Genomic DNA, 24,366 nt, shown 5'->3' on the forward strand with positions numbered 1-24,366 from the left:
ATCCATTACAAACCAACCGTTATAATAACTCAATAAGTACCATGAACCAGGACCATTTAACTTGAATGACAGTATAATGTGATAATATAAGCAATCTGATAGTACACAAACAATGGTTCAGTGCTTGTAGGAGAGCAGGGCCTCCTGTACTGTGCCAAAACCTGGGTCACATAATAGACACCTCAAGCTTCATGAATGATACCATCAATGGTGCCTCCGCAAGATCTTCCGAATCAAGTGGGATGACTGATGCACCAACATCAGCATTCTGTCCCAAGCCAAAACCTCCAGCACTGAAGCTACGATTATCTGCCACCAACTCCGTTAGGTTGACCATGTTCTTCAAATGCCAGACAATTGACTCCTGAAGCAGGTAATGTTTTCACAGCTGAGTCAACGCCAACAGACAAGGGGAGGGCAAAAAAAAGTGCTTCAAAGACACCCTCAAAGCCAACATGACAAAGTGAATATCAACATAAATTCATGGAAAACCCAAGCCCTCAACTGATTGAAGTGGAGAAGGACTTTGTGGCAAGGATTCCAGCATTTCAAGACCCAAAAAAAGACAACAGGAAGCAGAGAAACAGGAAAGGAGAAAAGAACATTCTGCAGCTCAACTCAACAAACCAAACATGCTCCTTCCACTGGAAAATGTCTACCCCAATTGTGACAAGATCTGTAGATCCCAGATCTGTCTCATTAGCCACCTGTGAATCTACCACCAATAACCAGCTATCATTTCATGGAAAACAATCATCCTCTAACTCCAACAGATTGCCAGTAGTTAGACAGAATACAGGAGGCCCCTCTTTCTCTCTTTCCTCTCTCTGATATGATATACTCTGCCCCCTTGGAAGGGATGGAGGGGGAAGGAGCCTCAGACTCCTCCCATTATCTCCTGTGTAAATAAACAGGCCATGTCGTGTTCCAGACAGTCAATAAATTTGGGATCTGCTGCACCAGAGTAGGTAGTGAGTCAAGGTCCCTTGCTGAAAATGCCTTAAGTTTATGTCCGAGTGTTGGAAGCTCTATCACCCCAGCTGATCTCAAGTGTACAGTCCAAGATCAAGTGAAAGTTTGTATTTTAAGTAACTTTTAGGAGCCAAACCATATAGAGTGTTAACAAAATCAACACCATCTTGAATATTATGTAGAAGTTAATTTATTGTTTGCTTGCTTTATCTACATTAGTCATCTGTTTCCAAAATAAGAAATAATCAACATTCATTTTCCTTCTCATGTCTGATAACATAGTTCCCTAGCATTATATTACATCAGTGCTGACCTTTCCACCATAATACATAATCACTGCTGTGGCCTGGTAAGATTTTTTTTCATAAGGTGCAAAATCCTACTTGCCAGTTGAGTTTTAATCACAGATGCAACTTCTTCACTAAATAAGTCTACTGTAGTGTTATTGACTGATAGAAAAGTCACTTGCCATTGGTAACAGTCACAAGTTAAACCTAAATGATCTGAAATTGTATGTGCCCAATCAGCTGAAAGAATTGCTGGCATGCTAAAAAGATTAGCTGATGTACTCTTTATTTTCCCACTCCAGGTTTTTTCCTGGAGCAAACATGCTCTCATAAGCGAAACCTCATATATTCTGCAAAATAGAATAGAATGCTGTAACTGTCTTGACCTTTTAAAATATTGTTTGATTGATCTTTCTTGTTATAATCCCACTAAGCTTTGGAGAAAAGATGGAAGCTAGGCAATCAAAATTCAGAATCAAGAGGGGTTTTGGCTTACATGTGCAAAACTATACAAACACTAATACCATCACTTCTGAGGGGTCCTCTCTACCCCCACCCTGTGCTGTAAACAGTCTCTAAGTTTCAGTATTCTTTCACTAAGGCATCTTTTTTAAACAAACTACAAACTGTTTCTAAACCAATATGTTCTGTAAATCTCAGGATTCTAAGGGGGTAACCAAAGACAGCACTCTCTGAAGGAGCACAAAGACAGGGCAGGCTCCCTTAGTTTCCTGTTTGTTGTAGTATTAATTCTGTATACTACATTAATTCAATTTTTCAAACAATCTTAACCTTTGGGGGCAAGCATTGCAAAATGGTTGTTCAACCCTATAAAACCATTTCTCCCCCTCTAGCAAACAACAACTGCTAGACATCAGTACTTCCTTCTAAATGAATGTCATTCCTCTTGTAGAGACCACGCTATTTACATTTAGCTGTTGATATTTTAATTAACAATGTAAGTGCATTGTTTGCCCTGTGAGTTCAATGGGAACAAACTCCACAAATAAACAGCAGTTCCCTCTTGGACAATCACTTTGTAAATTAGCTTGCTTTGTCAATAAAGCGCATGCCTATCAGTGCTTCAAAGCAGCGGGAGCAAGGATGTTCATTTACTTAAGCAGTAGGTTATACCATTAGTATGCATGATTGGTGTTAATTAGAAATGTGTGTGGATGTCTCCATGTCACACAAACCACTTTATAAAAAAATCTCTTAACAATCAGATTATTAATTCATGAAGCATGAATGCTTGCTTTTGTTTGGGATTTTATTTTTTTAATTATTTCTTCTTCTTCTCATCTATTACTTATATTAGAGTAGCAGTGAAAATGTACTAGGTGCTCTACAGACATACAGAAAGACACAGTCCCTGCCCTGAAGAGTGTACGATCAAAGGGGTTGAAACTGCAGATGCTGGCACATATGAGTCTCAGTTCAGCCTAAGTATGAGGTCTGCTTAACTTTAACTGCATGGGTGATGCAATCCTAATTCCATAAACCATTTAAGCATGTGTTAAGGTCCTATCCATTTCAACGTCATTTAAGCATGTGCTTAAGCTGCTGAATTAGTCAGAAATAGGCACACTTAAGTCACAGGACACTCCTTGTGCACAAGGTTATGCAAGTGTTTGCAGGATCAGACCCTGCATATATGTTGATTTGCTAATGTATATTTTTAAAGCATATTTCTGATATGTCTTGAATGGAGTTTTTAGGGTTATATTGTGCACTGGCTTCATGAAGAACGCTCCTCTGGTTTCAATAGTGGGGTCTGCTGAGACACTGGTACAGTGAGAATGTCATTTAGCAAACCACGTTAGCTAACTTGAGCTAAAATAGCAGTGAATGGACACTGCAGCTTGGCTTTTACCTTGGGCTAAGAGCTCAAGTTCAATTCCAGGCTACCATATAGGCTTTATTTGGGCTGCAAAACAGAGTTAAACCCTGAGTTGCCATGTCTTCATTGCTATTTTAACTAAGGGTAGCTCATCCAATTTAAGAACATGCTTTCTTTTGTAGGGTAGATATGCCCTGAGACATGTTATTCAATGCATTTTGTTCAAATAAAAAAAAACAGTTAAAAGAAAATGCTGAATTATAAAGTTAAACACAGTTTGCTTAAAGGAAAATTTTTCAGTACTAAAGTTATTAATGTTAAAAAAAAAAGAGAGAGAGAGAGAGACAGAAAAGACCCTATTCCCACTTCCTTTATTGCTGGGACTGTACCTTTAAGGGTAGATAGTGTTGAGTATCTAGGTAAGCTAGTTCTCCAGGCAAGGGGAAAAGTAAGAGACAATGCAGTTGGTATTCAGACTAAGTGGGGAAAAAGGATGGCTGAAACATTTTCTCCTGTTACACGTAAGGCCCTTTTACGAGCTGACTATAGAGCCAATCCAGAAATGAGCCTTCACACATGAAGGTGTCCAACCCACTGTGGACTGAGCGGTGCTAGGAAGGCTGGGTAGGCCAATTAACTCCAGAGGCTGCACCTGGAGCAGGAGCCAGGGAGCAGGACATTAATTAGGAACACATGGGGCCTCTAAAGCTAGGTAGCAACTACAGCGTGGAGAGCTGAGAAGAAAGGGCAGTTACTTTATAGGAAAAGAGAGAGAGAGAGAGAGAGAAAAAATTGTTTGGGGGCTGCAGGGAGCTAGTCTGTAGTTACTTCTTGGAGGGGGGGGGAAAATCCAACAAAACCCATGAATGGGAACCAGAGTGTAGGAAGCAGTCTAGGGAAGGGGCAGTGAGGGAAGAGAGAAGAAATACAAAGCTGCTGAGCTTAGGGTCCCTGGACTAGAACCTTGAGTAGAGGGCAGACCTGGACTTCCCTAGGAGACACTGCAGGAGTGGCACTGGGGCAGTGAATGGGAAGACTACCTAGGACTGTTGATGGATTGTCCCCTGGAAGGGGGAACACTGGGTGACCTAGCTAGAGGGCTAAGTTGTGAAAGAGATGCTGGGGGTCCTGAAGTGAGAGCAGTGCTGCTGACCAGAAGGAGAGAAAGAGTAATGGTGTGCAAATTGCAGAAGGGGGTATCTACCTCAAGAGCTAATCCCCAGAGTGACCAGGAAGAGGCACTAGACCAGTGGTGAGCAGAGCACACCATCATATGGTGCTCTACCCAAACTTTTTCCACTACACCCCATTTACCTGTAATGGAACTTATGTAAGGGGACTGTTGCCCCCTTACTCACATTCAGTGACGGTGTTTTAGTTGCTAGCTCCCAGTACTAAAAAGGGGGAAGGATCGAAGGGGAATCAGGACCCTGAAACTGACAGCCCCCAGGAACAATGGGGAGAGGCCAATACTCCAGGTTAGCCTGAATGACAGGGCAGGCAGGCTACTTAGGGAGTCAGGAGGCCAGGGAGGTCCCGTCCTCTGTGTGAGCTGGATTTGCCTGTGGGGCTGAGCTAAGGAGAAAGCAGGGGCCCAAGCTGAGCTGGGGAACAGACCTGTGTCAGATCCAGAGGGACCAGAAAAGCAGCCCAGAGAGAGCAGACCCTGTCCTGGGAGCAGAGCTGCAGCCCCAAAGCTAGAGGCACAACCCAGAGAGAGCAGACTTGCCCTGGGAAGAAAGCTGCAGCAACCAGAGCCAGTGGAGCCAGAAAAGCAGCCCACGAGGCAGGTCAGCGCTGGGAGCAGAGTCGCAGAAGCAGCCTGCAGAGCAGACCTGTCCTGGGAGCAGAGCTGTAGCAACCAGAGGCAGAGGGGCCAAAGAAGCAGCCAAGAGAGGTGGAGGCAGAGCAGCAGCAGTGCTGAGACAGAGTGGTGGAGCTGGGGCTGGAGCTGGGTGCGGTGAGCAGCTGGGGAGAGCGAGGGGGACCCTGGGCAGCGGGCCCAGCACAGGGAGACACCTCAGCCAAGAGGCTCTGCAGGCCAGGCTTACACCATAACCAGGGCGGGGGCGACACTGGGAAGAAGGGTCCTACCACTTAGAGCCTGAGAGTGTGTGGCCACCACCAGGGCGAGTGTCCAACCCACAGCATCCCTGCAGCACAGCCAGGGCCTGAGAAGGAAGCCTGGGACTTACAAGGAACAGACTGTGAACTGCCCTGACATTCCAGAGACACTGTTTGTGATGTTCCCTGCCACAGAACGGGTTGATGTTTCCTTTAACCTTTCTCATTTTCCCTTATTCTTTTTAAAATTAATTGTTGATTAAATAACTTGCATTTGCTTTAAATGTTATGTAATAGTCAGTGGGTCAGAGAAGTGCCCAGTGCAGAGAGAGTACCCCAGAGTGGGGACACCCTAACCCCTGTCCTAGGTGACCACAGCAGGGTTGGGGATTGAGCCCCCAGGAATCTTGGGCCCAGCCTTGTTGGGGTTACGAGGACTCTGCCAGACAGGAGAATGGTAGGGGAGCCCTCAAGGGCGGGGAGGCCACTGGGTAAAGGAAGTGGGAGTGAGGACTCGGATCCTTTCGCTAGCCCACTTCACCGGGATAGTGCAGAAGCCAGGAAAGTTCCCCACAATAGTTTACACTGCTTACACTTATTTGTGTGTGTAAGCCCCACCCCTGGGTGCTGAGGCCAGGAGCAGCTGCTGTTAGCCAGGGGCTGTGGCTGGGATCAAGGGTGATTGTGGGGCTGGAGCAGGGCTGAGGGAAGAGTGGGGTTGAGTGGCTCCTTCCCTGCCCTCTGTGGGGGTTGGCCTGGGCCCCACCACATCTCCCCAGATGTTCCTCTGTGCCCCGCTAGGGGCTGCACCCCATAGTTTGGGGACCACTGACCCGAATGGATCTCCTTGAACAATCAAGCTCTTACTGTTAACAGAAAACAAACAGTTTTCTTCAGTTGCATTACTCCAAAACTGATCTCTTGATGTCTGAGATGGAGTTCTATTTAGTCAGATTCCATCTCAATGATGCATCACATATTCAGGCTTCTTTGAACTTTAGAAACTAGCAAAAATATGCTGATAATTTAAAAAGCTAATGATGGCTTATAGAAAGCTGAAGGGAAAGTATGTCCATCAAATGTGCAATACAACCATAATTTCTAAATGCATTTGTGTGTGAGGATGTGTATATGCAATACAAATTCTAGTTCTCCAAGAATATTAGGATCTTGGTCTCACTGATCTTCCTCCCTATTCTCCACCAGAAATCACTAGCCTTTGTTTATTACATCATACTTATTTCCACAATAACCCTTTGTTGCATCACAGAGATTGTGATGTTTGGCAGAGGAAGAAACAGCTGGGCGTCCATAGTAATAAAAAATGTGAGAAAATAAATGCAGAAGACACATAGGCACAAGATTGTTTCTAGTGTTTTCCATCAGGTGCCAAAGTTATTCTTCATTAAGGGGAGGGTCTTAGAAATATTTCACTATTAAAAATCAGTTTATTTTGCCTTGATATAGTCTCATGTCTGTGGGCTACAGCCTGCCCTCCTTTTGCAGGCCACTGAACTCAGTATAAGTTTTACCTATTAAAGACTAAGGATAAAATCTTAGCCCCATTGAAATTGATAGCAAAATTCCTGGTAACTTCAGGGGGGCTAGAATTCCACCCTAAAGGCCTAATCCTGCTCCCACTACAGTCAATGGTCAATAATGCCAGTGACTTCACTGGGGGCAGTGTAAGGTCTTCAGGGCTGATCCAAAGCTCACTGAAGTCAGTGGGAGTATTTCCACTGATTTCAGTAAGCTCAGGATCAGGCATTGAGGACTTCAGGATTTGGCTCTATGTTTGTAGAGACATTAAAATATAGAACCAAATTGTGTGCTTGATTATAGTTGTAACTACAAGCTAACCCCACTAAAGGTCTAGCAGAGTAAAATTTGGCTCAGCATCTTGCTAAGTCGCTTTAAATGATAGTAGAATTTCACCTTATATACAGTCGTTTGTTTATACGAATATCATGACCACCTTCAATACTTAAGCAACTTTTGACATGAACTTGCTCATTTGCATCCAAAATTCACTGATGTATATATTTGCTTTTCTTTTGTGTGCCATAGTGATCTAACAGACACTAAGCCTATGTGTGAAATGATTGGGAACATTGATTTGGTATGGCAAATCCTAACGATTAGTCTATCAAATTTTGTTTCTTCTGCAACAGGCCAGCCCCTGATGCTTCAAAGGAACATGAAACATCCATGATGCTCACATAGGCCCCAATTCAGCAAAGTACTTAAGCAAGTGCCTAATTTTAAGCATGTGATTAGGTCCTCTGAAATCCATGGGATATGGGAATACCTTGCTAAATCAGGGCCATACCCATTTGTGCGTTGCGGTATATTGGTAATTCCTTTTTTGAAACCTGAAGTGATCAATTTATGTCTTGAAACATGAGTTTTGATTAACAGAATTTTAGCTTCTACACCTACATATATTATTGGCTATAAAATTATCCTGGTCTTTAAAAAGTAAGTAAATAAATAATCCAGCTATAGCTTCCCAGTATACCACAAAAGAGAATTTATGTATGTTACTACTCTAGTCTTCGAGTTGCTGGAGAGAGATTTTGAAATTAGTCCAAAATAGAAAAAAATTGAACTTGTAGCTAATATAAGAAGCATCCATTGCCATATGAAGCAATTGTACATCATAACTTAAACTGATGGCTCTCAGTTTTAATGTGTTCCCCAGTCATGTATAGGGTTGGTGTTTGAGCTTAAATAGAATTTACTGACAGAAGGGCAACCTGTGATAGGGAATAACAAGTATTAATGCTGTACTAATTTTGACTCCTGTCAAGGAAGACTGGGTATAGACTGTTAAACTTGTGACCTCCAGATCTCACACAGACCAATGCTTGTAGAGGAAAATCTTCATAATTTTGCTGTTATATTCATTTGACAATGAATAAACAATGATGATCAGTGTAGGTGAACGTCAGAAAATTCTACCATCCATGTTGGATATATTATTGGGCCAGATCTTCAGTTTGTGAAAATTAGCATATTTCTACTTATGCCAGTGGAGCTAGTCCAATATACACTAAATGATTATCTGAATCATCATTTTCAATAGGTTACTGTAAAGTAGATGTATTTGTTGCTTTACAGAACGCCCCTATGCCAAAGCCAAGAGTCCTAATTTTAATAATCAGGAGTCCTGATTTTAGTAAAGGCAGAATGGCCTAGTGGGCAGAGCACTGGGCTGAGATTCAAGAGACCTGGGTTCTCTTTTCTTGGCCTGCTGGGTATCTTTGGGTGAGCTACTTCGCTGTCTTGTACCTCCATTCCCCATGTGTAAAACAGAATAATGATACTGACTTCCTTTGTAAAGTGCCTGGAGATCTAGGCATGGAAAACGATATATAAGAGTTTGGTATTAGTAGCAGTAGTTTACCATGATGGACCAATTTTTTTTTTTTTTAAGAAACTAGCTGGACTAATCCCATGATATGACCAAGGTGTATTTCTGTATCAGTGCTCTGCAGATTGCTGTTGGCCTGAGGCTGGAAAAGATACCACATTGATTTGGTTTTAAAGGATTTTGTAAGCAACAGTATACAAAGTACTTAAAGTCCCTGGGAGCATAGTATTCAACAAAAGATCCTGCTGACGTGGCAAGGCGCAATCAGCGTAATCTATACACTGTAAATGAAATATTACAATATAATACTGTGATTAATACTAACAAAAACATGAGGTCTTGCCTCCCTTAACCACATTGGTCATCAAAACATAAACACTGATAAGTTACCTCAGTGCTTATTATGCTGGGAAGAGGCTCAAGTAAGGATGAGTCAAGCCATTTCAAACTTCAGGCACTGATAGCCTGTGAAGTCTTTGGGCATTTCACTCCTCTCTCTCTCTCAACCGAGTCTGTGTGCTAGATTGTGGTTTTGCCTGATCCTGTGACGTTCAGAGCGCCCTCACTTCACATTGACTTAATAAGAGCACTCAGTTCATTCACAGTGATTGTTCAGCAAAATGTTCTCGTTTCTGAGATACAGGGTCCTACCTTGCACCTATTGAATGGTATTTTTTTTACCAGTAACTTCAGGGGACGTTGTATCGAGCTCCTAATATTTTAAAGAACTAAAAATAAGCTGGGTCTGAGCAGCAGTGATTTGAGGATGCCATGTAATTTTAGGTATGCATACCCCTTTTAAAGACAGTAATCTATGAGCCATGTAAAACAAAAACAAACAGGAAAAAGCTGCCCACATCCTAATGCCCTTTATTTCTCCATATTTCTCTCTCTATCATAGGTTTTCGTGTAGTACCTGTTACTTTAGGATCTGATCTTCTACTCCAATCTTCGTGTCTTCTGTGTTTCATATAAAGCGGTAAGTGAGGTTTTTGCCTACCGACTGGTTTTGTTTTTTAAGTTTTGTTTTATTTTTGTATGTTGGATTTATACTTTAAGAAGATATCTCTGGAAACATAAGGTGAAATCAGCCATAACAAAGTAAATGGCAATACTCATATTTGTTCAGTGGGTCCAGGATTTCAGTCATGATGTCTTGGAATTTATAGACTAGGCACAAGTTGGCAAATGGAGTATATGACTCAACTAAGATTTTCAAAAATGACTAGTGACTTTTGGTTGCCCAACTGGAGGTGTGTTTAAAAAAACCCTGATTTTCAGAATGTGGTGAGTACCCCTTCCCTGAAAATCAAACCTCTTCAAGGTGTCTGAAGTTGGGCACCTAATACTGAGGAATCACAAGTCGCTTTTGAAAACCTTGGCTTGTGCATCTAACTAGAATCAAACATTGTGAGCATCCATTTCTGAAATGCACAGAAACCCAGATATGGAATCATCTGTGACGGTCACTGGTGACAAGTTAAGAAATGGATTAATCACTGGGCAAAACTTATTTCTATCTGACACTGTCTCCCTACTTTGTTACCTAATACCACTTGTGACAATCACAGGCAAATCCTGGCTTGGGTTATTTTTGGTTTGTTTGGGGTTTGTTTGTTTTTTGTGATTTGTAATAAACTCTCACTTTGCTCAAGTGTGATAAAATGAGTCATGCTAATAATTACAGTGGAATAACTTCACACTTTTGTCTATTTCTAATGCACCCACTGGACCTAAAAACTTGAATTTTAGTCCTTTTAAAAGCATTGACCTTGGCATCACCAAATCAGAAAAAAAGGACTAAAAGCGGTAGAACATGTAATTTTGATTTGTTTTCCAAGAGATTTGTACTTAGAGGAGGGAGCAAGTACTTCAGAATTGTCAGGACCATCAGGATAGGGAGAAATTAATTCTTGGAAAAGGTTTCTTAAAAGCATGAAGCTGCTCATATAGAGAGTGATTTGTGGAACAAGAGTTTGCAGGCCTGCTTTGCTTCAGCTCAATTGAACCATCTGTGTATGACCTTGTATTGTTTTTGACAGAGAAATGAGTGCTGATGGAAATGTAAATATCAAAGAGGAGTTGTAACAATTCATTTGACATACTGTGCCTTATTTGGTGGGGTGTGTTTAGTGGGCAGACGGGTAGCCAGGATGCAGAGGGAAAATTGCTAGAGGTTTGTTGGTGTCCAAGAGCCTCTTTATTTTCAGCAAGTATTGTATATGGAAAAGAGTCTTTCAGATTTCATGTCAACCTGTGACATACATACATACATATATATATCTCCTTCCATTGATACTGAGCTACTTGTCCAAGACTCAATTGTCACAGGTTGACATGAAGTCTGAAAGATTCTTTTTCATATATATGCAGTTTATGTATGCATATATATAATAAAACTGCCTAAATATGGTTTTGAGTTCTAATATAATTATTTATGCTATGTTGTATTGCACTCATGTTCTTGGTTTTTCTTTTTGTAATCTCATCCAATTGAAAACACTTACAAGTTAAAAACTGGGAATTACTTACATGAACATGGCTTGCTAGTCCATCCTCTGCTAAGAAATCCTGTTTAGCTCATAAGTGTACTTCCAAATGTACGGAGCAACAAAGTGTCATCTCACTTAACCCCAAGTGCTGTCCTTGTGTTGGCCTGCCAGTAGAGAAGAGACTAATTTTTTATGCATGAATATGATTCTGCCATTGAAGACAGTGCCACGGTATACTGTTTCTGGATCTCTGAGCCAGACTCAGAATTACTCTTCAGGCAATGTGGAAGATCATGATGCACAGGGAAGAAATTCATGAGAGAGAGAGAGGCAGTGATGGTAGGGGTGACTATTACAGTAGGCCTGAGCTCCTTCTCACTTGAGATTGATTTTATTTTTCTTATTGTATAGTCTCTTCTACCTAGCCTGTAACATCAGTACAGAAAGTTCGCTCTTCTTCCACATTGATAATCTCTGACATGCAGTTGGGCACCTTATCTGTATAAATCTGTCTGAAGTGTTCTACATTGGTCTTACCCCATTGTTAAAAAGCTGGCATGGTGCCTTTGAATTGGGATCTAAAAATCTGTCAAGAATATACTCCCCTCTGATTCTTTAATGTACTTTGTGTGGATCCTGTTTCATGGTGGCTAATGAGCTGTTCCACAAATGCACTGCAACATTATCATCAGTCACTTCATAGTGCTTCTACATTCACATTTTTTTCCTCCAAGAGACTGATGAGAGAGAATTTCTGTATGAGTCCAGTGTGAAAACTGTTCCCTACTTGAGCAGTAGTCTTCAAAGCCCTGAAGAGGGTGCATAAGATTTCTATAAGACTACACTGAGCAGGTTTAAGTTACACAAAGTGTTTCTCCCATGCTTGTTTTTCAATTATTAAAAATTGATAAATGTCTTTGTAATGATCAGAAAGTCATTTGAACATGGAGAGGGTAGAAAGCCATCTGTTTACTACATGTTCTAACTGTTTTACATCTACCTAGCATTTATGAGATGTGAAAAGCAGTAAAATAATTTCTCATGTAGTCTCTGGCTGTGGCCCACAAATCCTTTGCAATGTTGTGAACAGTCAAATATTAGCAGCTGGAAAAACAGAACAGTGAATCCTACAAGTTTTCCCCCTTGCAAAAGATTTCAGCCTATTCTAGTGGAATGGACATGGGACCAAGTGCCAGGAACTCCTGAATTCCTATTTGGGTTCTGCCACTGATTCCTTATATTGCTTTGGGCAGGAGATTTAACCTCCCCATCCCAGTTTCCCTTTGTCTAAAATGGGGATACCTCTTTCTTCACAGTGAGGTTGTGTGCATTAATAAAATAATTATTTTAATGTCTTTTTAAAGATGTAAAGAGATGTAGTAGTAATAGAAGAAACTGTATTAAGAGATCCTCTCTCTGGATGAGGATTGACAAAAGATGTTAGCTCAAGGACCAGGTTGGGCCAATGTTTCAAAAATTACTTGTTACACATACTTGCACCTGCACACATGGAGAAACTTCCACACAGGCCCTCTGAGAGGTCCAGAGAGGCTCAGGGCACTTCCAGCTTTTGAGGCCCCTAGCCATAATAAAAAATAAAAAATGATGACACATGGCCTAACCTTGTGCCGTCAGAACAGATATATTTTATTAATATTTATAAACATTTTTAACTCTTTAATATGATCTATATCAGTTAACAAAAAAATTGTCTTTTACCAAATCACGTCTCTTATTTGCTTAAATTTGCTGCTCTAAGCTGAGAATGTGTGTCACATTTTGGTCCGATAGGGATGCACATAAAAACAAGTTGTGAAACTTATCAAATGCCAAAAAATTAACAAGTGTCTACATTTGAAGCCCCCTTTGAGCTTGAGGCCCAGGCCAAATGGGCCTCCTGGTCCCCCACTCTGATTGGCCCTGCTTCCACATGCAAACTGGTAGGTGCATAATTTCGTAACTAGCAAATAGTGGCGTGCAAGTCTGGCAGGTGCAGATAGGGAGGCCAAGTGAAGCCACTTTGAAAATGTGGACTTCTATGTAAGCAAATTTACTAGGCTAGCTGCTGGTCCTCATAAAAAACTGTCTTTGTCACTTAAAAGAAAGGTGTCTGTCTTTCCTAAAGCAAAGTCCTGGACACTTACGTTTGTAAAACTTTGTTTAGTATAATGGCCCCTTGATGGGAATGTGGGAGCTGATGAATAGTTGCAACTTTGGGTCTGCATGTTTCATGAACTCTTCAAAACTTCTTTACAAAGGAAAGTGCTGCAACTGCCCTTCAAGTTTGATCTATAGTGGATTGGATGGCTTTGGAGGTATTTTATAAATGTTTTGGATGTTTCAGTGGCATGTTGGATGGCACTGTCTGTACGTTGCATTCTGCCTATAACCTCTGCCCTATTAAACTGATTTATCTCCTACTATTATCCTTGGGTTGCAAAATGAATGTAACTAAAGTAGTAACAGGGGCTGTGCTACTCACTGAGATGGCTGATCTTAAACTTAAATGAGCCTAGCATGTATCCTTTCTCTTTTCTTCCAGCTGTTTTCCTAAAGCCCAACAAATATTCTACCACTCAGATATTTTTCCTGTTCCATGACCGTTGTTTTTCAAGTGGCTTCTCAGAACAGTGGTTCCCATGTGTTTATCATATCCTTTACTGATGCTTTTCCTCCCCAAAAACCCAGCAGATTGCATTGCTGCTGCTGTTTTAATCAAGAGGGGGAAAACTAACGCCTGTATTGTCAGATTTATTCTCAAGCTGCTCCACAATCACACATGTCATGTTCAGCCTCATGCAAGAGCAGACCCCTGCTGGGAGAACACTTCCTGAGCCTCAGCCTTAAATAGTGAGGTACTGAGCATGCTGTAGAAGCTCTGGATGGGTCACCAAAAAGAGGGATTCCCAGCCTTTTACCCTGTCATGCTATCTGGAGTGGCTCACAACCAAGTGCCAACTTCAGGGCACATAGGCTCCGACTCCGTGGGTGCTCTGGGGCTGGAGCACACACAGGGAAAAAAATAGTGGGTGCTGAGCACCCACCAGTGGCCCTGCTAATCAGCTCCACCCTTTTCCCCCTCTTGCCCTCCAGTGATCAGCTGTTCAGTGATGTGCAGGAGGTACTGGGGGTGGGGTGAAGGAGTGGGAGCAGAAGGGGGTGGGGGGGCCTTGCGGGAAGGGGTGGGGTGGTGGTGGAGCACCCCTGGGGAAACCAGAAAGTCACCACCTCTGTCAGGGCAGACTGTCAAAAGCAGGGCAGACACCTCAAATTGGTGGTATATTCTGTAATCAGATTTCACCAACCCAGTAACAAATGTGAATTCCTAGATCACTAAAACAGTCTTACCACAGATTCATAGAAAATCTTCTTGGATATTCCAGTCTATCTTGACACCCAGGCAAGCTGGACTTAGTGATAAATGGTCACTTACACCAAAAACCACAACATATTCAGGTTGCTCCCGGCCCCAAGAGACCAGTCACCTTACCTAAGATCAATGTGTACCTTAGATTTCACACCAAAGACAACATGGGTAGACAATCCTATATTAAAGTAATTAAGAATTTATTAACTAGGAAAAAGAAATTAGTTTTATTTTACAGGTTAAAGCAGGCAACATATAAGTACAGATGAGTTCAGCCTATGGTTCCAAAAGGTGACAGTGATGGAGTAATCTGTCCGCACCGAATGTTTAATCCCAGGTTGACCCTGGGGATCTCTGCTTTTGTTTCTTTGTTTCAGCCCTTGTAAGAGTCCAAAGGCAAAGAGATGAAAAATCTTCATGTCAGCTATCTTTATTTCTCTCCTCCAGAATTTGAGCTGATGGGATGTGCTTTCTCTCATGTAGCACCTTCATGGGTAAGAGGGCCATAAACCAGTCTTTGCATTATGATATTCTACTAGGGCCTACTTCTAAATGGGTGAGGGAACCACTTTTCCTATCTAGGTTCACAAGTTCAGAGCAGGCACTTTTACAATTTATAAAGGAAAATTTACATATTTTAGAGCAGAATACAGACATTACATGTAGGATTAATGCATGCAACAACTCATAAGCATTTCATAGAGTCTAAACACTATATGCACTGTTACAAGTCCACTGCCTATCTTAAACAATATCAACATATAGGTGAGCTGGTCTGGTTTCCAGCTATGAATTTGTCAGTGCTTAGCCAAATCCTACAGATTTGGCAAAAGCTGGCAACTGGTTTACCAGCATCACATACCCTTTGACATTTTTCTTCTGAGTTATCTTATCAGTGATTACTACTGAACAGATTTCATCATAGGACGTTAAAGTGGATTTTTAAAAGTATTTAGGTGACTAAAGATAGAGCTAGTCATCTAGTGAGAATTTCTTAGGCACCTAGCTCCCAATTAAATCTATGGGAGTTAGGTGCCTAGGGACTTTGGAAAATACCACTAGGTGCCTAATTGCAATTTTACATTCCTATGTGCCTTTAAAAATCCGGCCCATTGGCTATATGGTAGTTACATGGCACTAGTAGCTATAGAGCAGGGGTGGCCAACCTGTGGGTCCAGAGCCACATGCGGCTCTTCAGTAGTTAATGTGCGGCTCCTTGTATAGGCACCGACTCCGGGGCTGGAGCTACAAGTGCCAACTTTCCAGTGTGCTGGGGTGTGCTCACTGCTCAACCCCTGGCTCTGCCACTGGCCCTGCCCCCACTCCACCCCTTCCTGTCCCCTCCCCTGAGCCTCCTGTGTCCTTGCTCTTTCCCCTCCCCATCCCCCGAAAGCCTCCTGTATGCCACAAAACAGCTGATTGATGGGGCTGCCGGTGGGTGGGAGGCGCTGGGAGCGGGGATGGGGGAGCTGTTGGGGGGCTGCTGACTTATTACTGTGGCTCTTTGGCAATGTACATTGGTAAATTCTGGCTCCTTCTCAGGCTCAGGTTGGCCACCCCTGCTGTAGAGAGATAAAGCCATGCATTATTCCATTCAAGTTGAGGACTTTTTTAAATGGTCAACCCCAGAAGGCTGATGAACCTACTTAATTGCAGATTACATCATTAAAGAATGCAGTCTGCCTGATAGGCCACTCTGCTGATAGCTTGTTAGGGAATTATCATCTTTTTATTTTGACTATAGAGAGAGTAGCTCTTTTAAATGTCCTCTTCTCAGCTTTGTTTTCACAAGTTGCCATTGTATACCAATGGCCTGCTATTGATCGCCAGCTGCTTGATGAATTGATAGCAGGAGTGGCCAAGACTTTTCCCCGACCCCATTTGAGGTTGGCTAAAAGGTTTGATGCTCTTTTTGGACCTTTGCAGATCTCTCTTCAGTTAATCATGTCTGTTTTGTATCAAAATTGGGTAGCTGAAATGCACAGTGTTTAAAGATGTCTTCAGAAATTTCACGTAGTGTATAATATGGCTGGTGGCTGTTGTCTCATGGGGAGCACATTACAACTGTGCTTTGTGATATGTGATGGCTTCCAGTTTGTTTCTGGGTGTAATTCAGGGTGCTATCTTTGGCCCATAAAGGCCTACATAGCTTGGGATTGGCCTTTTTGAGACAGTGCGTCTCTTGTGCTTCCATGGAGATGGGTTAACCTGTACAGGAAGGAATGCCCCAGCTAATGGATGCCACTCCAGAGTCATCAAGCTGCTCTATGGGCTGTTATGTCCCTCACCCTGCCTCGTATCAGTGCAGCAGGGGAAAAGGGAATGTGCTGGGACATCCCAAACTGGCTCTCACCTTAAATTTGGCTCCTTGTTTCTGTTGCTTCCTGATATGTTAGAGCTGACTAGAGGTTGCTCTAACATAGCACAAGGCAATTAATTGCCACACAGACCGAGATAGCAGGATCAAGGGGCTGCAAAGGTGATCTTTATGCTATGTCTGCACCTCTTCGTGACCTGTATTCTGTGCACATCCCAGAATCAAGCTTTTGGTTTGCTTTGGTTTGGCTTTTTTTGTGTTTCACTTAGAAACTAGCTATTAAGCCAGTGTCAAATAACATGTTCTGTCCCATTCTCCACCTCACTGTTTTATAGTTAAAACACTGAAGTTGCCAACATGTTTGAATTTGTGTTGTTGCATTCTACTTGCAGACCTAGTTTGTAAATATTGCATTCTGGTTGGTCAAGGGTACAGGATTGCCCTTAACTTGCTAAAATTAAATGTTCCCTACCTTGAACTGCAGAAAGTAGATATTTGATTTTAACTTAAAAACAGTAGCACTTGAACTGAAGATAGTGAGACTAAATTTATAAAAGTGCTGTATACATGCTGTTGCTGATTTAAAAAAAAAATTAAATAGATCAACCATTAGGGATGCATTGAATACCTGTTCAAAGCCACACTTAATCTCGAATCCCAACTTAACTTTTAATATTCAACTTGATGGGAAAAAAAATTTCAGATGGTTAGCCAAAGCTGCCGTTGATTACATTTGATTTCAGTGAACTTTGGATCAAGTCCGTTGTCCCCTAGGACCGTTCTTGTTCTCATTCCTTACTCTTGCAGACTGTATTTTTAAAACTATCATATCTTTTTGTCTCTATGAACAAAGTTAGCTTGAAAAAGTGAGCAATGAATATCATCATGGAGACTGACTTTTATCTTAACCCTCTAGGTCAACAGAATTTAAAAGAGGGGGGGAAAGAGCATAAGGTCTCTTCAGTCTTTCCAACATGTATGAATCTACTTAAAAAAAAGACACACACAAACTTTACAGAGGAAAAAGTAATTATTTCCAGAATAGATTTAATTACCAAGATATTATGGCAAATTGTAATATCAGACTTTAATTACAATTATTAAACAATGTTCTGTCTGCAGTGTAGGTTTTGTTTTGGTTCTCCCACTCCTCTCCCCCGCCCCCCTATAATGTCATTATGACAAAATATTACGGGAAAAGTAATATCCTACTATGGTGTGTTTTGTGGGGTTACTATGTTGACAATTAGTATTGGTTCATATTACTAAAACACAGCTGTAGTAAATGATCAAATATAATACACATGACTGCATCTTTTATTGCTCCCTTCACTATTCAGCTTCAAATTCTGCTGTGGTTGAATGTCGTTTCCAGCTAATTGGTATTCAGCCAGATAATACAGTTAGCGATTTGGTGCACCCCTGTTAGCCAGGTATATTATTTCCAGTTGGATTCCACCAGGCTGCAGAAAACTTGCAAAAAATGCAGAATGAGAAGTTTATCCTCTGAAATAAACTACATCCCTGTAACAGTTTATCTCCAGTTCAGCTCGGTATGGCCTTGAAGCTTGTGAAGAGAACTCTATCCCAGCTGGAGTAATCTAATTCTGGTTTATGTTTAGTAATCAGTAGAATAAGACTAACGTACCAAGGTGAAATACATGTACTGCTGACGTTTGATACTATGTCTCTAAATAATAGTGTGTTACAGCAATAACGGTCTGAATATGTAAATGTGCATTGTTAAGTTATAATTGCATGTTTGTTTAGCCCAGGGATCGGCAACCTTTGGCACGCAGCCCGCCAGGGTAAGCCCCCTGGCAGGCCGGGCCAGTCTGTTTACCTGCCGCGTCCGCAGGTTCGGCCAATCACGGATCCCACTGGCCACGGTTCGCCGCTCCAGGCCAATGGGGGCTGCGGGAAGGGAGGCCAGCACATCCCTCGGCCCGCACCGCTTCCCGCAGCCCCCACTGGCCTGCAGCGGCGAACCGCAACCAGTGGGAGCTGTGATTGGCCAAACCTGCGGACGCGGCAGGTAAACAGACTGGCCCGGCCTGCCAGGGGGCTTACGCTGGCGGGCTGCGTGCCAAAGGTTGCCGATCCCTGGTTTAGCCCTTTGCGGGGGGGGGGAGGGGGGGAGGGAATACGTGCTCTGTCTAGCTGATCAATCCATGCATTCATACTACGCTCATCATCACTGAAGCAGTCAAATACGACATGTTCAGCTGCCCCAGTACTCAAGCTCCCATGTAAAACTCTGGAAGAGGGATCTCTCTGTTTTTACCAAGGAGCCTCAGAACACGCATATCAAAAACAATTCTAATAATTTTTCCTTTTTCTGCTGACAAGTGGCGTATCGGTTCCATTCACTGTTCCTTATGTGACAGTGTCATTTGATTACAGTTCATTGTATTGAGGTTATTAGGATTAATTAGATGTCTGTGAAGCACTTTGTAGAAGTAAAGCACTATGCAAATGATTATTATTAGCAGTACTAGTAAGGACTGAAGGATTAGTGTCAGGATAGCTGGGGGACTGGCCGAGACTGCGCTAGCCTGCACCCATTCCTTCCAGTGTCTATCAGAGCTACCAGGCAGTTGGCAACTCTCCTGGCAAGGTAGCAACACTGAGCAGACATGAGGGGCTGCTTCCATTAGAAGCCTTTATACCTGCCTTGGAGTTTCCAAGTTAGGCCCTTGCTTGTAGTTTGGCAGGGTCCTGATCGATAGGCACATGCTAATCATGGAACTCGCAGGGAATTACTTCACCAATCTGGGCTCAGGGATGACTCATCACAATTTGTTCCCGACTGGCCCAAATTTCTCCAGAGCTGCTCCTGTGGCACTCAGCTTGTGAGAACACATTATTTAGCATCCAGCTTTTAGGTGAGAGGGAAACTACCTGGGGGTGGGTAGCAAAAGGAAAGACAAAATGCATAAAGTATGAAAAATAAGGAAGGGAGAAGAGTGATAAAACAGAATGCAAACCAAAGAGAAGAGGAAAAGAAAGAAGGCAATATTAGTACAGTAATGTGGCACGAGATGTTATGGTACCGTTGACTGACCGTCGTAGTCTGTGGCATGGGACCATGCCCACATACAATACACGTGAAGATTGGGATTCATTAGTCTACTACTTAGAGCAGAGAATTAGGAGCCAGGATTGCTGGGTTCTGTTCTCATCTCCGATGCATCTTGCTGTGTGACCTTGAACTTTGCATCAAAATCTCTATCTGGAAAATGTATACAAATACTAGTTATGTTATATGTATCTGGGAGGTGTATTTTGCAGCTGAATTAAGTAAAAGTTGCTTGATAAGCATACATATACATACACTTGTTTATCCTCTAATAACTCCAACCCTTGAAAAATAGGCTTTAAAAAACAAATGAAAGTTTCACTACGGTTCCTGGGTGAGAAACAAGGATGAGTGGCTCAGGGTGTGTCAAGGTCTTAGGAGAAGTTCTCCTTTCCCTTGAAAAAGTTGCCAGTGAAGTTTTGTCCAAGTAAGGATTGTCGGTTTTGGCTCAATCTGTGGTGGGTTTCTAGAAATATAGAACTTGGTCATTAGTGTATCATGAGGAATATTCATTATACATATACTTTAAAATAGCAATTAATACAAATAGCTGTGGAAAAAAATGAACCCCTAAAAATATCTGCCTATTTGATATTCTAATTAATTGGATTGAGTGACTTGAGCATTCTTGCCAACTTCATTTATACTTTTCTTCAGTATGTAGGCATGAATGATCCCACTAACCCTATTTAATAACGAATTTCCTCAGTCCACTCATAGGAGAAAACTACAAAGTAAAGGCAAGTTCAGAGAAATTTTATATATTAGTAAATGTCTTTATAAGTCAGTGTTGAGTTAGAGATAAAATGACAACTTAGCTTCCTAAGAATGTGTCCTTTGGTTTTGTTTTCAATGGCAAGCCTTTGAATAAAAACTTGAAAAAAGAGTTTATGGTTGAAGGTGAACAAGTGATACTTCTGTCACATTACATTCTCCTGCCTTTAAGGAAGGTGAGCCTTTTAAATTGTTTGGTTATAGAAAGAAACTTTTCTTTTATGTAACTCCTGGAACTTACATATGAGGTTATATTTATAATTATTGTGGACATGATTCAATTAAAAATTGACTTTTGGCTTCTGCACTGAGATTAAAAAAAAAGTGATAGTTATGTGGCCACATGGTGGTGCTTCATAAAACCTGGCACAGAAGACCGTTAATGAGACATGGGATCTTTCATTTGCAGGTTGCCAGTTCAAATTCAGCTCAGGTCAGTAGTGTCATAAAGTTATTATAATCTGATGGCGTCCATGAAATGGATTTGCAGTCTCAATTCACTTCCTCATGGGCTTTTGTACATATAAAACAAAGATCATATTAATTATCACCCTTGTCAGTTTCAGAAGGAAAAGGAATTATATTCTCCGCTCTCAAGGTATCCCAGAAGGTCAGGGCTGAGGCACACCTGTGGGGTCAAGTTGAGATACCTGTATTGTTGTTGCTTGTTCTTTTACTGCCTCTGTGAAGCTGTTAAACCTTCTACTTTGACGAGCACTCATATTGCACTTGGACACATGCACACGATATTTTAAAAAATAACAACATTTTCTAAGTTAGTGTATATTTCCCCAGAGAAGCCTCTGGGAAACCCTGTGAAACTATATTAAATGAAGTGATGTTACATCTTTTTAAATTGCTTGCAGTCATTATGCTTGCTTCTCTCATCCTTAATTCCTTCTCTTTAGCTACGTGATCTATTTTCACCTTCTCACAAAACAGGAGAAAAGCCAAAAATTCTACCAGTGGAACCTTGGAGGGTTTCTTTGTTATGTAAAATGCTTGTAGAGTTCCAGATGCTCTGTTTCCCTCACTAGATGCCCAGGAAAACCTAAAGGACATGTTATTATACAGGGAAAGGATTTTTTTATAAGCAGGGGAGAAGAACAAAGGAATTGTAGGATTTAACAAGATTAGGGGGTAAGGAAGGATCAAATTTTAATATCTCACATGAGACAAAATGTGATGCTGCGTTTATGCATGTAGGCTCTGGACTTTTTTCAAGTTACGCAGTGATGAGTGTCTGAGGTCAGAACCTGGCTGAAGGAGCCCCAATCGCTCAAAGGGAACAGGCTTCTCTGGAGCAAGTTTCACATGCAGACCTGGGCCAGAAAAGCAGGCATACACACAAATGAGGACTTTCCTCTGCCTATTCCTTCTCTTCATGGATGTTGTGCCCCAGAGAAAGCTGAGAGTGGAATGTAAAGAGGAAGGCTCTGCCAAAATGTAATGGAAAAGTAGGAGAGCAGAGAGCAGATGCTAGTGCCACTGTTGGGGATACTTGTGAGGATACTGCCTGCAGAGGAGAGGGATGTTGAGTGGGTGTTGCATTGAGGGGTGTCAGGGGGTAGGAGATTAGGATACAGAGTAGGAGGAGGTTCTAAGGCTATAGGTGAGGGGGAAGAGAGGTTGTGACTGATGTTTGCGGTGAGAGATTGGAGATTGCAGCAAAAGAGCGATGAATGGGGATTGGGAACCAGTGTGAGAGAGTCTGAGCTGGGGAGGGGAAGACCAGAAGTCTCTATGTGGAAAAGAGATTACAGGAGGGACTTAAGACCCTTAAACCATTGCTGGCACAAAAAGAGAGGGGAGAAGTCTGCCACATACAGCTGAATGTGTTCAACGAGACTAGGCGTAAAGCAACAAACACTCTGATTCTGGAAGGGATTGTTACAGAGACCACACCCACATACCAGCTGGGAGCATGTACCATCTGTTTTTATACTTTCACTGTAGCCACTACTCAATGCTCTATAGTTGGCCGTGCATGGCAGGTAAGGAGAGCAGTAACCAGGTCAGTGGAGTAGTATGGTGGCAGCTTAGGTAAACCTGTAACTTAGGTTCACTGTAACTAGGTGGCATTGAGATACAGGGCTCATCTGTTGATTTGTTCTCTTGTTATATGCTTGAACCCTCCATAAAAATGCTAGTTAATTACCGCTGTCATCGTGACAGGGACATCTTATCTCATACCTGTCAGGAACTCATCTGCCTCTAGGCTCAGTCAGCTAGCAACCCAATGAGCCTGGCTGGACCCAACGACCCTCCCTAAGTGATTGTGTTCCCTGATGGGTCAGAAGAGCCAACAAATCATGATTTAAGCCCTGTAGCAACAACACAATAGTGGATGTTTGATGTATTACACATCTGCGGCTTTGGCATACCTGCTTCCTGTCCAGCCCTTGCTCTAACCCTTGTCTGCTCCACTCCAGCCCTAGTCCTTGCCTACCTCTGAACTCCTGGCTGTGACCACTAGTTTGTCTCCTGACCACAACTCTGGCTCAGCTGTTGGGTTCTGTTCTGGTTTCTGATTCCTGGCATTGACCATAAGCTTGCCTCATGACCACACTGGCAGTTCTGCTCCAACCAGTAGGCCAGACAACCTCAGTGTGTGACAATACCAAGATGTGAGAGGGGTTGGAGTGGTAGGGAAACCCTAGGAACAGTCAAGCTGGCAGGGAAGCTTAGGAAGAGGTTTATATTCTGTTGTTGCTATGTGAGCTGCAAGGAAAGCCAAACTCTAGGAAAGGAGAAAATCTGACCTTTGTACTGTGCATGTATTCTGCTTGCAGCAGGATGGATTCCCCACTTGCATATATTCCCTCAGTGGTTTCACTGTCATTTGTCATCCTGATGTTGCACAGTGGTTTCCAGCAACTTGGTTTTTATATTGAGTTGAAGGACATATTACAAGCTTGCTATTGTTGCGGGGAAATTCTAGAAAAACTTAATTCTGTAGAAAAGTCAGAAAAGGACAAATCTTCTGCAAGATATTTTGGAATATGGTACACTTTTTAATTTCCCAAATTTGAATCTGAAAAGACTTTCTATCAAACTCTGCTTTACTGCAAAAGTATCAGGAAAATTGTTTCCAAGAAAAACACTTCTCCATGAGTTTTTAAACTTCTTTATAATTCCTGACATTCTGCTCATGCTTGATCCAGCTGCTGTTTTATGTCATTTTGAATCACATCATTCTGGACTTTGATTGCCTCACTTTCAAATTTCTCTTGTTAAATATACAATACAGGGTAGTTCTAAATGTATTCAGATCACAAATTATTCTTGAAGCAAATAGCTATTTATTTCCATTCCCTAAAGAAGCTATAAACGCAAGAGGCAAAATGTCAGAAAAGAGAGAAAATGTTGGTTATAACACCCTAAAAAGAGATCTTTTGTCAGAAGAAAACTTTAACACACTAAAGCTGGCTGAAGTCATATCACATTAATTCCTACAAGCTGCTTTCATGTACTAACAATCAAATGTGGCTGCTGCACTTTCCTTACAGGCTAGAAGTTCAAAGGGTAAATGCTAGAGATGTGGGGTTTAGGTATTGGAGTCTCAAAATTCTTGTCGCCTGGGGGTTTTCCTTTTGCAAAATCAAACCCAGGGTTTGTTCAGAAGAGAATTGCATCTTACCTGATCTCTCAGCAATTGTGGCAGGCTAAGGTGGGGAAGGGGAGGTTCCTTGGATTAAAGGATTCAGCTAAGGCTATTTCCTCAGATACTCTAAGAAATTTATTATGGATTGACATTTAACGGACTCAGGAACTCTGCAGAACAATTTGGGAGAAGAGAGC

At 42.0% G+C, this 24,366-nt stretch overlaps 1 protein-coding gene across 1 annotated transcript in view; it reads left to right on the forward strand.

The window, feature by feature from the left end:
* Window positions 1–9,465: 9,465 nt before the first annotated feature.
* TENM2 (teneurin transmembrane protein 2) overlaps window positions 9,466–24,366 on the forward strand; it is a 1,431,609-nt gene continuing 1,416,708 nt past the window's right edge. The window contains exon 1 of the mRNA XM_074960653.1: window positions 9,466–9,515. The gene's annotated coding sequence lies outside the window, so the exon portion shown is untranslated. The remainder of the gene's footprint in view (window positions 9,516–24,366) is intronic.

This window comes from Natator depressus, chromosome 8 (genome assembly GCF_965152275.1).
Source record: "Natator depressus isolate rNatDep1 chromosome 8, rNatDep2.hap1, whole genome shotgun sequence".
Classification (NCBI taxonomy): Eukaryota; Metazoa; Chordata; order Testudines; family Cheloniidae; genus Natator; species Natator depressus.